We start from the raw sequence: 15,862 nt of genomic DNA on the forward strand, positions 1-15,862 counted from the left end.
CAGCATATAATCCCCTTCTTTGATTCAGCATACCCTTTGATATTATAACTCTTTTTAAACATAGTTGGAACCGCTGGTTTCTTTGTCTTTACGAACCATTGAGCGTAGCCTTCTTTCCATCTCGGCTGCTCTTCCCATTCAGTCTCATCACTTCCCATATCTTGACCCACATTTGATTTATCAACATCTGGAATTTCATGTTCTACATTATCCTCCACAATCTCTCCCTCTTCAATCTCACTGTCAATCACAATCTCGGCTCCTATCTTCTCAATCTCTTCAACCGGTAACACATTGTCGTCACCTACAATATCGTCATCCAACATCTCCTTGTCATTCACTACCACCACATCATCACCCCCTGATCCACCTGTTGCACCAGTTGACTCCCCCTGAGATGTGGAAGTTCCAAGAATTTGTTCAGTTCTTGGCAACTCACCACCTGCACCTTTCGATGCATTGGGATCATCGTCTCTATCATTACTCTTCTTCGTCCTCAACTCATCGTCCTTGCAGCTCGTCTCCCCCTGAGATGCTAAGAACTGTTTTAAAGCATCAAAAAGTTTACCGTGCTCAACCAGGAGGGACGACTGAATCTGATTTTCTGCAACAAGGCGCTGAATGGCGTGATTCTGGATCAGGTTGATTCTTGATTGTTCTGCCACGACCCTTTCAAGAGCTGCTATCCTGTTTGAGTCAGATAAAGTTGCATCAAAAACAAATCTCATATGAGAAATGTCTTGAGCATACGGTGGAGGGATTCCCAAGGTATCCGGAACATCAGAAACAGGCTGAAAAGTAACCGCAGGTGGTATTGTAACAGATAAACCCGCGGTGGCAACCAAAGTCGACTCAACAAATCTTGCCACAACCTCCGATGGAGTAAGAGTAGGAGGTGGCAAGGAAACAATTTCTGGAGCCGAAAACTGAAAAGTAGTGGGTGGAATGCCAAAGGAAGATGATGTAGATATCACGGGAACACCCGAGATGATCGGTCCTGTCATAGTCATCAAAGCAGGGACCATAGTCATACCAGATAAGGCGGGTGGAGAGAAACTAACCACCCTCGAGATTTCACCAGCTCCCGAGCCTTCACCCGTTCTGACCCTTTTCGATCTACGAATCAACCAATCTAACTCCTCCTCAAAGTCCGATTCACTGTCATCTGTGTCTTTATTTCTTTTTCCATGAATTCTTTCTTGGGCGACCAGAATCTGTCTTGCTTCAGCAATATCATCAGCTGAGGAGTCAGAGTCGGTTCTTTCAGAATCAGCTACAGACGTAGCTACCAACGACACATCAACACCAGAAACCTCCGCTACTGAGACCTGAATCTCTGCCTCAGGATCAACTCGCTCCATATCAAAGAACCCTTGGCCACCAAAAGCAGCTTCAAGGTCTACCTGTTCCTCCGGTGCCACAACCGGAGCAGCAGGCAATGCTTGCTGTACCACAGGTGGTGGTTGAGAAACAACTGCCTGTTGTGGTACCAGATCCCGAAACTCGTCTCCACGAGGAGCAACATACGCTGGGTTTATCAAATACCCAAATAACGGAGTATGCCGAGGACGAAGCTCTGGTTTACTTCGAGCACTCGACGACCTGCATTGTGCGAATATCCTCTTACTAACACTCTCTACATATCGAATGGGACGGCGCTGAGGTAGCGTAGGAACCACATGATTCAAGATCATTTGTAAGAATCTTGGATACATCAAGAATCTTTCACGAGCTATCGCACGTCTCTGACGGTCTATTTCATAAAACACCATCTGACTGAAGCTGTAAGGCTTGTTGTAAGTCAGTGCTGTCATTGTCGATTGCATCGTCGCACCCATCCCGTCCGTACAAGCCTTACGACCCGACATGCACACGATCATCACATGCATGAGAAAACGCCATTGATCCAACAAAAATCCCTTACGCCTCTGAGTGTCACCCAATGGACCGGAATAGCCCATTCGTAAAAATGCACCATCTCTGAATGGAGCAGTAAAGTCTGTAGGATCATCTCTAGTTTCAGTCCCGAATTGCAAGGCGACCCTTATCTGTTCTGATGAGAATTGCACCACCTGATTGTTAGCTGTGGCGCGCATGACCGGAGGCTCAACTCTATAATCATATTCTACCGTTTGCCAGAAGTCTTCAATGTTCGGCAGAGAAATGGGCAGAGTTGTAGTAATAGCATGGAAGATACGCGAGCGAATAAGGAAAGAGATGATCTCGCGATAATCATCAACACCGCTAGCATCCGGGTCCAGCGTGATGTACATATTGTGACCCGGAAAGAATTGACGGTTGTTATCACCACCTTCGTCACCACCAGCACCACCGGCTCCTGCTACAGCTGCCATATCTGCATAACAACCGTTCTAAGTTATAAAATCGTCAGAGCAGATCACAACTTCGCCTATTACCATGAGCGAAGTTATGATAGCTTCTGGTGTACAGGCGAAGTTAGGGAAAGGGCGAAGTTGAGAACAACTTCGCCTTTACTATAACTTCGCCTGATAACAGATAAGCTTTTAAATAATATAAAGAACCAGGCGAAGTTAGGTATATGGCGAAGTTTATGATAACTTCGCCTAACCATAACTCGCCCCTGATTAGTTAAAGATTAAAGCAGCAGGCGAAGTTAAGTCTAAGGCGAAGTTAAGAACAACTTCGCCTAAACCTAACTTCGCCTGAACTGAAACGGCGAATGTTCAGAAGGCCAGACGAGGTTGTTTGGTGAATTTGGTGATTGTGGACAATAAAAACATGTTACAAAAGAGATCTAGACGATCAAATTGGTTACGAACACGTCAAAAAGAGTTTGAAAAGTGGGTGTGTAATGGTTTGCATGAACGAGGTCCCAAATTGGACCAAAACGACATCTGATTAACATGATTGACATGAATTATAAGTCATCCCGACCCTACACACCTTTAATACGGATTGAAATTGAGAAAAATAACAATGTTTGATTCGAGAGGTAACTTCGCCGAGGGTTTAATATGATAAGTTCACCGATAACTTCGCTGGGTTTTATGAAAAGTGAAAAGTGTTTGACCAGAAACTCTCTTTATATAGGGTTTAAATTATATAGGCAAAGTTAGGGTTAACTTCGCTTACCTCTAACTTCGCCTGTTAACAATTTCGCCTCTTCAATAACTTCGCTTAGTATTAAAATTTACACAACAGTCCCTTATAAATTTGAACATTATGCAATTGTCTTTTAAAAACTTCCTTTAAAGATTTAAATGTTACGATCAGAGACCAAGTAACCAAGCTTTGAAACATAAAACGAAATATACATGAAATTTTAGTAATTAAGTACACGGGATCAAATTTCATTCTTGTCGGGGACCAGCATGTTTTAGAAAAGATCCGAACAGGAATCATACTAATTAGATGGCTGTCACATAGATCCATGTTCAGCGGTATTATGACATAAAGAAACAGGTTGTAAGCAGGTAAATAACTTAGTATGGTTTTCATCGCTTCTGTGATACGGATTAGGTACAATTAAGCTCAAAATTTAAACGGACAACACATCAGAGATTGTGATGCCTCCCATCTATTCTCAAAGCTTATTTGACTTTCCCCGAGTCACCCCGAGTTGACCTCGACCCGTAGTGTCTGATTAAACAGTAAGTACATCTTGATCTTTAGAGTCTTCTTCCCGTTCTCTTTTTTGCCTCTTGATTGATAAGTATAACATAATAGGCTTCAGAAGGCTTAACATCATTTTTTTTAAACTGAAGATATTAATACCGCCTCAAATAATCGACGACTGCAAGTCCCGAATCTGGATCACTGCAAGTACTTGTCACACCATCTTCTCGGGAATCATAACACTTACGGGCTCGTGTATGACTGGGTAATCACTTTTCTGCCTATCATTCGGAAAGATGTATATGGAGACATGCACAACTTAGAATGATTCTCCACATTAAATCGAGAAGATTTAGTTAGTATCACTTCTACTTTTACGCACCATAAAAACTTACCATAAAATACAATGACTGTTCTAGAGTCTTTTAGGCCTAATAACTTCACTAGTTAAGCACACAGAATTAGTTTGTCTATCACTTTCCAAGGTTGGATCAATTTTCTTTTAAACATATTAATGAAACTTCTTACGAAGTTATAGACTTGAAAAATTATATCATCTCCCTAAAAAAAATTTTACATTCTATCGCCCCGATCAAGTCAAAGTCATCAGGTAAACAGCTATCCTGAAGATCCAATGGATCAGCTGGACCGACCACATACGAGTATGTGTCCTTCTAACTAAGTATGAACGACTATTTTTCAGCGAAAGAACAAAACCCATCATAAACCGCCCCGGTCACTTTCAGTCATCTGGTCAATGGCTATCCTCATAATCTACTAGTAGAAGTAAGGACCAAACATATCCGAAGATGTGTCCTTCAAACTGAAGCAACTGACATAATTCTAAGCGATAGTGATGGTTTTTTTTTTTTTTTTAAGACAGAATTACAAATTTTGTCCTTTAAAAAAAGCCAAAAACCGGTTCGTGTCCTTTTCTAAGTTTCCTTGCAGGCGGTGTCCTTTAAACTTTTTTTTTCTACACGTTATGTCCTTTACGCTAACTGGGTTAGAAAAACTCAGTTAAATGCCCTCACGTGAGACGCATGTGAGGGCATTTTTGTCTTTTTGCCTACCCTTCTTCTTCTTCCAACTCCAATTCATCAACAATAATAACATGACCACCGCTAGCTGTCATCTACACACACCGTTCATACTCATAAACTCCAGTTGCTACAGAAGAACAACCTGTTTACCTATTACTGTTAGTAGTAATCGGTGTTCCGGAAAGCGGAAGGTTACGAAGGCCGTAGCTGCCGTGTCCACCGGCCGTGCTCGTGGTGACGTCAGCGGAGGTAATCGGAGTGGAGGAGAGGAGTTGCAGGTGACGTCGAATCAAAACCCTAATCGAAACCCTAATCGAAACTCGTTCATCGTCTTCCGCCAAATCGGGACCATAATCAAAGTCTGTTCATCGTTTTCGGCCAAATCGGGACCATAATCGAAGTCCATTCATCCTATTCCGCCCAAATCGGACTCTGTTCATCTTATTCCAGCCAAATCGGAACCCCAATCGGAGCTCGCTCATAGTCTTTGAATCAAATCGAAGACATAAAGATGCAATCGAGTAAGAAAGAGAGTGAATCTCGGTTCTTGGGGAGCTTCCGGTGGCTACGGTGGCGGTCGTTATGCTGGAGCTTTTGGCTACAGTGGTTTGATGGTGACCGGAGAAGGTGACCACCTGCAAAAAAGGCAGTGGTTTCCGGTGGTTTAGATTAGAGAGAGAAAGAGGAACAGTGGAAAGAGTATGGAGTCAGAAAGACGAAAAGACAAAAATACCCTCACATGCGCCTCACGTGAGGGCATTTAACTGCGTTTTTCTAACCCAGTTAGCGTAAAGGACATAACGTGTAGAAAAAAAAAGTTTAAAGGACACCGCCTGCAAGGAAAGGACACGAACCGTAATTTGGCTTTTTTTAAAGGACAAAATTTGTAATTGGGTCTTTTTTTAAATAATAGAAACGAGAAACACGGTTACTCGGGATTGATCATCCCATTAAGCTCAACAAGATTTTGAAAACGAGTTCGGTCAAAATCTTTAGTAAAAGGATCAGCGAAATTATCTAACGAATCAACCTTTTCGAGCACTATTAATTTCTTCTCAGCACAATCCCGTATAAAATGATGACGAATGTCAATGTGTTTAGTTTTGCTATGTTTTACGGGATTGTTAGTTACTGAGATTGCAGCAGTGTTATCAATGCAAATAGGAGTTTGAGTGAAATTCAGACCGTAATCGCGCAATTGCTGTTGTATCCAAAGAACCTGGGAGCAGTAGTTTGATGCAGCCATGTACTCTGCTTCACAGGTGGAAATGGCTATTGAGGTCTGCTTCTTGCACTGCCATGACACCAATCTTCCTCCCAGAAACTGGCATCCACCGGTTGTCGACTTCCTATTCTGATTGCACCCTCCATAGTCAGAGTCTGTGTAAGCAACCAAGTCCAAGTCTTCCCCTTTCGTGTACCACAAACCCAGCTTAGGCTTGCCTTTGAGATACCGCAATATTCTCTTCACTCCCTTCAAGTGAGATTCCTTCGAGCTTGCCTGAAATCGAGCACAAAGACAAACTGCAAACATAATATCAGGTCTAGATGCAGTTAAATACATTAAGGAACCTATGATTGCTCGATATTGGGTGGGGTCCACGTCTTCATCACTGTTCGATTCAGCGCCCAGTTTGTGGTTGACGCAAACCGGAGTATCACATGGAGTGCTGTCCTCCATCTTGAAGCGTTTGAGAACGTCTTGGACATATTTAGTTTGATGGATGAACATCCCATCTTTCTTCTGATTAACCTGCAATCCTAAAAAGAAAGTTAATTCACCCATTGCACTCATTTCAAACCTCTTTTTCATGACTTCTTCAAACTCTTGACAAATGACGACTTTTGATGCAGCAAATATGATGTCGTCCACGTAGACTTGAACTAGTAGAAAATCTCGCCCTTTTCTCTTGACAAACAGCGTGCTGTCGATCTTTCCTCTTTCGAACCCATTTTCAAGCAGATAATCAGACAAGGTTGAGTACCAGGCACGAGGGGCCTGATGTAGACCATATAGCGCTTTACTCAGCTTGTACACATGATCAGAAAAAACAGGGTTAGGGAAACCCGAAGGCTATTCAACGTACACTACCTCATCGACTTTACCATTTAGAAAGGCACTTTTTACATCTAACTGGAACACCTTCATCTGATTGTGTGCAGTAAATGCCAAAAATAGTCGGATTGCCTCCAATCTTGCCACAGGAGCAAACACTTCATTGTAGTCGATTCCTTCTTGCTAATTAAACCCTTTTACTACCAGCCTCGCCTTGTTCCTTATAATTATCCCTTTCTCATCTCTCTTACACTTAAAGACCCACTTTGTGCCAATAGCATGTACATTCTTTGGTTTTGCAACTAATTTCCACACTTCCATCTTCTCGAACTGAGCTAACTCTTCTTGCATGGCTTCGACCCACGAGCTATCATTGAGAGCCATATGATAGTTCTTTGGTTCAATCTGGCTGATGAAGCAGGTGTACAAGCACTCATTAATGATACCCGTTTCCTTAATGCTTGCGTAAACACAGGTGTGCTCATTCAAGCTTTGTCTTGTTTGTACACCATCAGACAGATCACCTATCACGTTCTCTAAAGGATGATTTTTGTGAACACAAGTAGTCGGAACCGTACTGACTTCCAGATTGTTTTCCAAGTTCGAAGATAGTTCATCAATGGGTGATTGATGTTGAGAGTGAAAAGGATTGTAGAATTCTTCCTCAGTAGAGGCAGCAGGAATATCAACGGTTCTTGACGAGGAAGGATGACACTCATCGTATCGCGGACGTTGCACAATATTTTCTTCCTCATCATACGGAATATGTGAAGCAATTTTCTCATCAACTTCTGCAAAATCCAAGTAAGGCATATTAAAGGATTTGAACAGTTTATCATAGTCAAAAGCTTCAGCGGGTTCCGTACTGGGCATTGGTGGTTTGTAACTCGTGATGTCGGTGTTACATACCACTTCAACCTTGCTGTTCGATAAATTTAAGACTCTTCTGTTGGGTGTCCCAACAACATATCCGACTAAAATACCTTCGTCGGCTTTCTCACCAAATTAAGAGTTTGTCTTTAATATCGTACATGGGGACCCGAATGGTTCGAGACCATTCAAGTTTGGCTTTCGACCATGCATAAGTTCATAACAAGTTTTATTCAATCTTTTAACAGTTAAAACACGATTAAGGATATAACAGGCTGTGGCAACAGCTTCAGCCCAGAACACCACGGGAAGTTTAGCATCAGCCAGCATGGTTCTGGCTCCTTCAATTAGCGTTCTATTCTTCCTCTCAGCCACCCCATTTTGTTGCGGAGTGTACGGGGCGCTGTACTGATGGTCTATCCCTTTTTGTAAGCAGAACATCTCCATCTGGTAGTTCTTGAACTCTGTCCCATTATCACTCCTGATGTACTTAACCTTTCTCCCAACAATATTTTCAACCTTGGTAATCAAGTTAATCACCAACTGAACCGTCTCATCTTTTGCCTTTAGAAAATATACCCAAGAGTATCGAGAGTAATCATCGGTTACTACCAAGCAGTATGAAGTTCACCTAGACTCTTTACATTCACGGGACCAAAGAGATCCATGTGAAGCATGTCTATTGTACTGACGATTGAGTTAACCTTCTTGGAGTGATGAGGTTTCTTGTGTTGCTTTCCCTTCTTGCACGATAAGCATTGATCTTCAAAGTTAAAATTCTTCAAGGGAACACCCAACACCAGGCCATTCTTGACAATGTAATTCATTTTGCGAAGATGTATATGCCCCATTCTTTGATGCCATAATTCTGACTCTGATTCAGTTGCCTTTGACAGAAGACATGACACTTCTGTTGCCATCTCAGTTGACCTCATATCCATTACATAAGTGTTCTTTTGTCTTGGAGCTTTCATCACCACCCATGCCTCTGGTATATTGAAACCAGGATACAGAACAATTGCTTCATTTTTAGTAAAGTGCACTGTGTACTCTTTGTCACAAATCTGAGACACGCTCAACAAATTATGCTTCAACTCCTCAACAAAATTCACCTTCTCTAACTTCATTTTACCATTTGTCACAATTCCAATACCAGTAATTCTACCACCACTCTCTCCAGCAAAACTTACCCTACCTCCTTGAACAGGTTTCCATTCGTGTAACAAATTCTTGTTACCAGTCATGTGCCGGGAACAGCCACTATCCACAACCCACAGATTGTTTACAGTCCTGTTCAACTGTTCCTGCACAGTTAAAGAAAAGATTAAAATCTGGGGACCCAAGACCTACTGGTCTTGGGTCGATTAAATCTGTTAAACGGCATCCCGTACTTTGATTGCCCAAAGGCAGTTTGAGAGTGGTTTCTGTAAGTTCTGAAAGGATACCTTCTTGAGAATTGACTATGAGGCCATCCAAACCTTAGTGGATTAACTGAGTTATAATTGTTGGTTTGGTTGTTAACTGGGAAAAACTGAGATCGATTTCTTTGAAATCTTGGATTAGTCCAATATCTGAACTTTGGTGAGTTAGCATTTTTACCATTATAGTAATTACTATTCGTTTTATTCTCAGTTTTCGGAGGCCTCATACCTCTGAATCTCTGATTTAGAGGACAATCTGCAATCAGGTGTTCTATTTGATTGCATCTGAAACAACTCCTGTGTTCAACTTTCGTCTCAACATTTGTTTCAGATGTTGAGGTTGCATTACTATTCGTTTGTCTAACATATGGTGGGACAAACGGGTTTAGGGGAGAGTTCTTTTCAGTTGGCTTATATACCTCCCCACGTTTTAGTAACACTACCCCTTCTTTTATCTCACTAGATTCGGATGTCTTGTCCGAATTTGATGAGACAGAACTAGGAACAGAAATCTTAACATTCGAAACAGGCTTACATGTTTCGGTTTTACTAACTTCAGGTTCTTTAATCGAAACTTTGACAGGAACTGTCTGACTAATCTCAACATCAACAGATTTCTGATTACTAGGATCATACGTATAGTTATGGTTATATGGTGGTGGAACTTCAGAAAATCCAATTCCCCCTTTGTTAACTGTGGAACGTTGAACACTTACGATGTGATCAAGCATTGCTGAGGAATTTCTAAACTGTTCAATTTTTCTGTTTAATTCCACCACTTTTACCTGGTAATCAGCTATCTGTTTATCCCTTTCAGCAATTAGTTTGGTTTTTTCCTCTAACACTTCATAACTAAGATCAATTACTTGTATTTTATCAGCTAGACTGGCTTTAAGACTTCTGATATCCTTTTCACTAGCTTTTATTTTTACTGAGTAACTATTTTCTCTAGTTTTAGTGTAATGATGATCTTCTTTTAACGTTTAAATTGAGCGTCCAAACTAACAAACTGATCAGTTACTATTTTCAATTGTTCAGACAGATTTTCACATTGCATACAATGAAGTTCAGAATTTACCTCAGAGAGCTAATCGTTCACTTCTGCCATATAAGCTTGATTTTCTCCCGTCTCTTTCTCACTCCCTCCAGTTTCGATGTTTACCAAGTTAGCCTGTTCGAACACTTCCTCAACTTGCAGATTCCAGTTGTATCCCCCATTCTGTCTAGATACCATAGCCCTGTTCTCACTACCTCCCCCATTCTGTTGTGCAGACTTTTTCTGATTACGTTCGACTATCTCATTTGTACAAAATGACCATTCTGTTGACAGTTATAACATCTAACCTTTGACTTATCAAACCCTGGTCTTTCTCCAACGAACTTTCTACCCGTTTTCTTCATGAATCTTTTAACCCTTTTTACTATCATAGCCATCTGCCACTGCAGATCCATCTCTTCTAGATCATCAGCATCGATTTGATCATAGTCTTCGTCCAAAGTTGCAGGATCGACTATTTTACCTTTGATGTAATTCTCATAAGATGCAATGAAAGATGCATAGAGAGCAAACTGCTGTTCAGCTGATTTAACACTCATGGGCATCTGTGAGTAGTTGTTGGTTGGAACATTTGATGAAAAGTTACCAGTTGTGGCTTGAGGTTTTGAAGAATTACTTCCTGCAGCTACGAAACATACATCACCATCCATGTTGAGAGTCACATGACTATCATGAGTTGAATTTGAGTTTGAGTCTCCTTTTGAGTAATAAGCAGAGGATTCTGACTTTGAACTTGAACTTGAAGTAACTTTCGCACCATACATTCCCGGATCCTGAACCTGATTAGTTGGTGTCTCTTTCCGAACCATGTTAAGTTCAAAAGTTCGTAATTTATTGACTGTTGTTTCCAAATCAATATTGGCAAACTCTTTATCTTCTCTCATCAAAACCGTGTACATTTCCCATTTCGGTGGAAGAGCATCAAGAAGTTTTTCTACAATCTCTTCTTCTTTATAGTCAATTGAGTAGTTTCTAAGTTCGGTCATTAGGTGATAATATCTTGTGATGATATCATCAAGTAATTCATTTTTCAAATATTTGAACACCGAGAATTGGGTTTTTAGTAGCTTAATTTTGGATGCACGTATCCCCCACATTACCTTCATATCAATTTTCTAGCGTTTCCCATAACTCTCTAGCGATTTTGTATTTCCTGAAGGTGTGAATAATCTCTTGTGGAAGAGCCATGCCATGGTGATTGCCGCATGAGCTTTACTTTCTGCCTCATACATCTTATTTTCTTCCTCTTCCATCTTATTGTACTTCTTAATCTGTTCACGACCTTCAAACAAGGCCGTTGGTGGAATGTATCCATCTTGGATGCACACCCACATCTTAGCATCCTGATATTTAACATACTGTTCAAACCGATCTTTCCAAGCAACGAAATCGGTACCCTTAAGCATTTTTGGAGCCTTAGTTGCTGAACCGGCTTCAACTTCCATTTTCACCAGTTCCGTAATGTTTATTGAAGTCATCGCTGAAAGAAACACGACTTGAAAACACAATTTTTTTTTTTAATTTGAACAGTGACCAGTAGGCGAAGTTATTCTTAACTTCGCTTAAGCTTAACTTATCTGAAACTCTTAACTTCGCTTGCTACTCAACTTTGCTGAAACTCTTGACAACTTCGCCTGAGATCAACTTCGCTTGGTTGATAACTTCGCTTAAACTTATAACTTCGCTTAAACTTATAACTTCGCCTAAACCCTACGAACAGTGACGGCAACTTCGCCTGATGAACACAAGGTTTTTGCAGGTTTTAATTTGACGTATTGCGAGGTATGCGAAAGTGTAATGGGTTATATTTGATAGTGGGAGATGGGTAGGACACAAAAACTCGGTATTTCAACGTAAACTCGTCCCGTGAATAGTCGAACAGAACGATTTCTACACTCGTGTGATAATCCCGAACCACACAATCATCACGAGCAAAATGCTCTGATACCAATTGTAGGTTCCCAGCCGGATCTACACGGAAGCATCTCGTACTACGTAGGTGCGGAATCCCTACGTAAGACGATACGAGCGTAGGATGCGATATACGTTAAAACCAAGCACAAATACACGTTACAATACTCAAAAGACAAGTTGTATTGCAACCCTTCAACACGTGATGTTCAATCACAATTACACGTACTTCTTTTTTTTTTAAAAACAAGCCGTAGCCAAGGCTTATAAAGCCTTCGACAACTTCGCCTAACAGACTAGGCGAAGTTGTCAATAACCTCGCTTGTCCACAAGTTCGCTTATATTAGGCGAACTTGTGAGACAACCTATACAAATCAAAACAAAACCAACTAACACGATTACAGACACTAGATACTGAACTACTGACATAATGCACCAACACTACATGAACACGTGACAACACTCCAAGTTGTTCCATCTTCCTACGATAGCTGCTCCTATGAAGATCTAAAGGTGATATTTGGGATCTTATGTTCCATCACATGTCAATTAATGATACTTGGCATCTTTATTTTTGTTTGGAATACAAAGTTTACTTTATGTTCGGAGAAGCATAACAAGGTTGATGGTTTGTAAGGTTGGTAAGGTTCCAAGTGTGTCAAGTCGCATATGCTAGTAGCAATGATACTTGGAGTTTGGGTTACCACGGGATGACTCATGGCTGGGAATCCTTGAGAAGCTTGCCATTGTAAGCTTCCCGACCACAGTTGGCCATATTGAGACATCATTAAGGCGTAGATATGAGGGTATGTCATACCATGCAGCATGAGACATGGCTGTAGGTAAGCTTGAGGCATGGATCATGTAGCTTCTACCATAGGTGCGGTTATCATGCTTCTGGCCAGAGGTAATGACATTAAAGCTTCTGCCATAGAGGCACTTGTTGGGGGAGGTACCACAACGAGTGAGTTTTGAAAAAGTTGTTCCATGATGAATTCTCACATTCCATTAGGGGTAATGGGTGAAGCTGTGAGGCTTATCATTTCCAGAGGAGATCTTTTGTTCTCATATTCTCCTATCTGCGAGCTTATGGGTCCCTGAGCATTTCTTCTCGACGAAGAAGGTGTGCTCATGTTTAATGGACGAGGCATGGGGGAGAGTGTGACCTCAGGTTCATCATTATAATCTAACCTTATTCTCACCCCATTAGCTCGCTCTTCCTGAGCATAATTGTTCATCAGCCCCCTAAGCTAAAGAAAATTCCGTTTAACACCCTCCGACGCCATATATTCTTTCCACCATAAGAAGAAAATCACTCCTTGGGGAGAATGTTCAACTTCTAGATGAGGGTGGTGTTTGGAACTCAAAGGTTTGTTATGACATGACCAACGACCTGCTCATTTCCGGCGAACTACATCCAACGTTTTCCTCAGGCGAGGAGTCGTTTTCCGGCTGATCATCGTTCATAGGAACACTTTGATTAGGATTACTCTTTCATGCCATAAGAGGATAATATTTGAGAACAATAGAGCTAAAGCTACCGGAATTGTTGTTCTAAGTAGCGCTAGCCCCATGGTGGACGCCAGTTGTTGCTACAATGAACATAGCGGACAATAATAGTATGACGATTCAAGAGTATGTGCCTATCGAAGCTTCCTACCCTGCAAAGAAACAAAGAAGAAACATAACCGGTTAGTCTTACCGCAGGAGGGGGTCTCCTGCAATCAGCTTCCTGCGTGAGAATAAGTAATCCGATATGTTGGTTGAAAGGAATGATAAGTATGAAGAGAGTGTAGAGAAAAAATACAGTGAATGCGAATGAGAATACCTTCGGTGAAATGTTTCTTTTATAGGAATCAGAAGCTTATATGGGGGAAGCTTAAGCTTCTTAAGTAGTAAATGTCAGATATTCTTTCAGCTTATGCAGACTGAGTGCATGCCCTTTCCGTGTAACATTCGCTCAGCTTTTGTTTATCTTGTAGTTACATTTTTACTTTATGGCAGACACCATCTTTTAGTCAGTTGTGACTTTTCCTGACATTACTGTAGCATGAGCTTCTCGGTCAACTTAGAAATCATGCTGGGCAAGTGTCGGGATTCCCCATCCGGTAGCTTATGCTAGCTGTTCTTTTATTCCTAAGCTTCCCTAGCTTGTGAGTTGCTTCTTTATTTGTTAAGCTTTTATTCCTAAGCTTCCCACGTCATCAGTTGACATATATTTTCATCTTAGTATTATAATTTTGAAATTATTGGTATATTTCATGTGATTTTTGGTCATGACTTATGTGTATTGTGCTAGGCTGCTAGGTTTGTAAACTTTGTGTTATGCTTCATTGAGTTCATTATGGTTGGTAAGTAGCGGACAAGGAAATGGGATTATATTAGACATTAATCACTAAGCGTAATAAAGGAAGGGAGTTTATACTAGACATTAATCACTAAGCGTGATTTTATTGATATATTGTTGTTTACTCGAATACGTTTTAGTGATACTAGTAATTTGTGTGATATTGTTATTAAGCTTTAAGTTCCCAGTAATTTGTTGAGTTGTATAGATAATCCCTATGGTTTGCATGATAGCTGTTTGATAAAATGTAAATTTATAATAACACGAATTTTTTGCTAGGTTAGGCGATTTAAAGAAGGGAAAATTCCCAAAATAAACCTATTTTGAGAATAGGTTCCAAAAATATCTCTCATATTTTAGAATTCCAAAAATGCCCCCCCTCTAACTCATCTCTGACGACATGTTAGGAAGTCTAACGCAAACACATCGTCAAAGATGTGTTAAGAGTTCCTAATGCATCGCCGAAGATGAGTTAGACTTCCTAACACATCGTCAGAGATGCGTTAGACTTCTTAACGCATCGTCAACGACGTGTTAGTCTCTTATTTGTTATTTTTAATATTATATTAATATAACTATTTATACTTATATTTGTTTTTTATAACTTTTAATATATAAAGTTTTATATTATTTTGAATATACCGATAAAGCATGCTTATTTTTATTTACGGCCCGACATAAATTTACTTAAACCCGAGTCATGTCAAATTAGTATCAAAATATTAAATAAAATTTACCCGCACTAGATAAAATTTGTGCCAACATATAGATAAAAATAAGCATTTTTATCGGTATATTCGAAAACTTTATATATTAAAAGTTATTAAAAAACAAAAATAAGTAGAATTTGTTATATTAATATAATATTAAAAAAAACAAACAAAAGGCTAACGCATCTCCGACGATGTGTTAGGAAGTCTAACGCATCTCTGACGATGTGTTAGGAAGTATAACTCATTTTCGACGATGCGTTAGGAAGTCTAACACATCTTTGACGATGTGTTTGCGTTAGACTTTCTAACGCATCGTCGGAGATGAGTTAGAGGGGGGCATTTTTGGAATTCTAAAATTTGGGGGATATTTTTAGAAACTTTTTCCAAAATAGGTCTATTTTGGGAATTTAGAAACTATAAAGGAAAATTCCCATAATAGCCCATTTAGAGAATATATTTCCAAGATTATCCCCACTAATTCAAGTTTTCAACTTTGTCTCTTTGTTATCTTTTCACCGACAACATGATAGTGAACACCGACGATGCGTTACTGAAACAAATAGGATAACGACACGTGGCCGGAATCTGGCCGGAATAGGTCGTCGACGATGCGTTACTGGATAACGCATCGCTGCTACGCTACGTTACGTTAACAACATAACGCATCGCTGCTACCATACGTTACGTATAACATAGGGTTGATAATGCGTTATGTTGCTAGCGTAGGGTAGCGGCGATGCGTTATGTTGCTGCTACCTTGTTATGACAACACAAGGGTTCCACGATGCGTTAGTGATAACGCATCGCAGCTACCCTACGTTAGCAACATAACGCATCGCCGCTACCC

The sequence above is a fragment of the Bidens hawaiensis genome, unplaced genomic scaffold (assembly GCF_021521415.1).
Source record: "Bidens hawaiensis isolate Kalapana, Puna unplaced genomic scaffold, B.hawaiensis_p1.1 tig00049882_1, whole genome shotgun sequence".
Classification (NCBI taxonomy): domain Eukaryota; kingdom Viridiplantae; phylum Streptophyta; class Magnoliopsida; order Asterales; family Asteraceae; genus Bidens; species Bidens hawaiensis.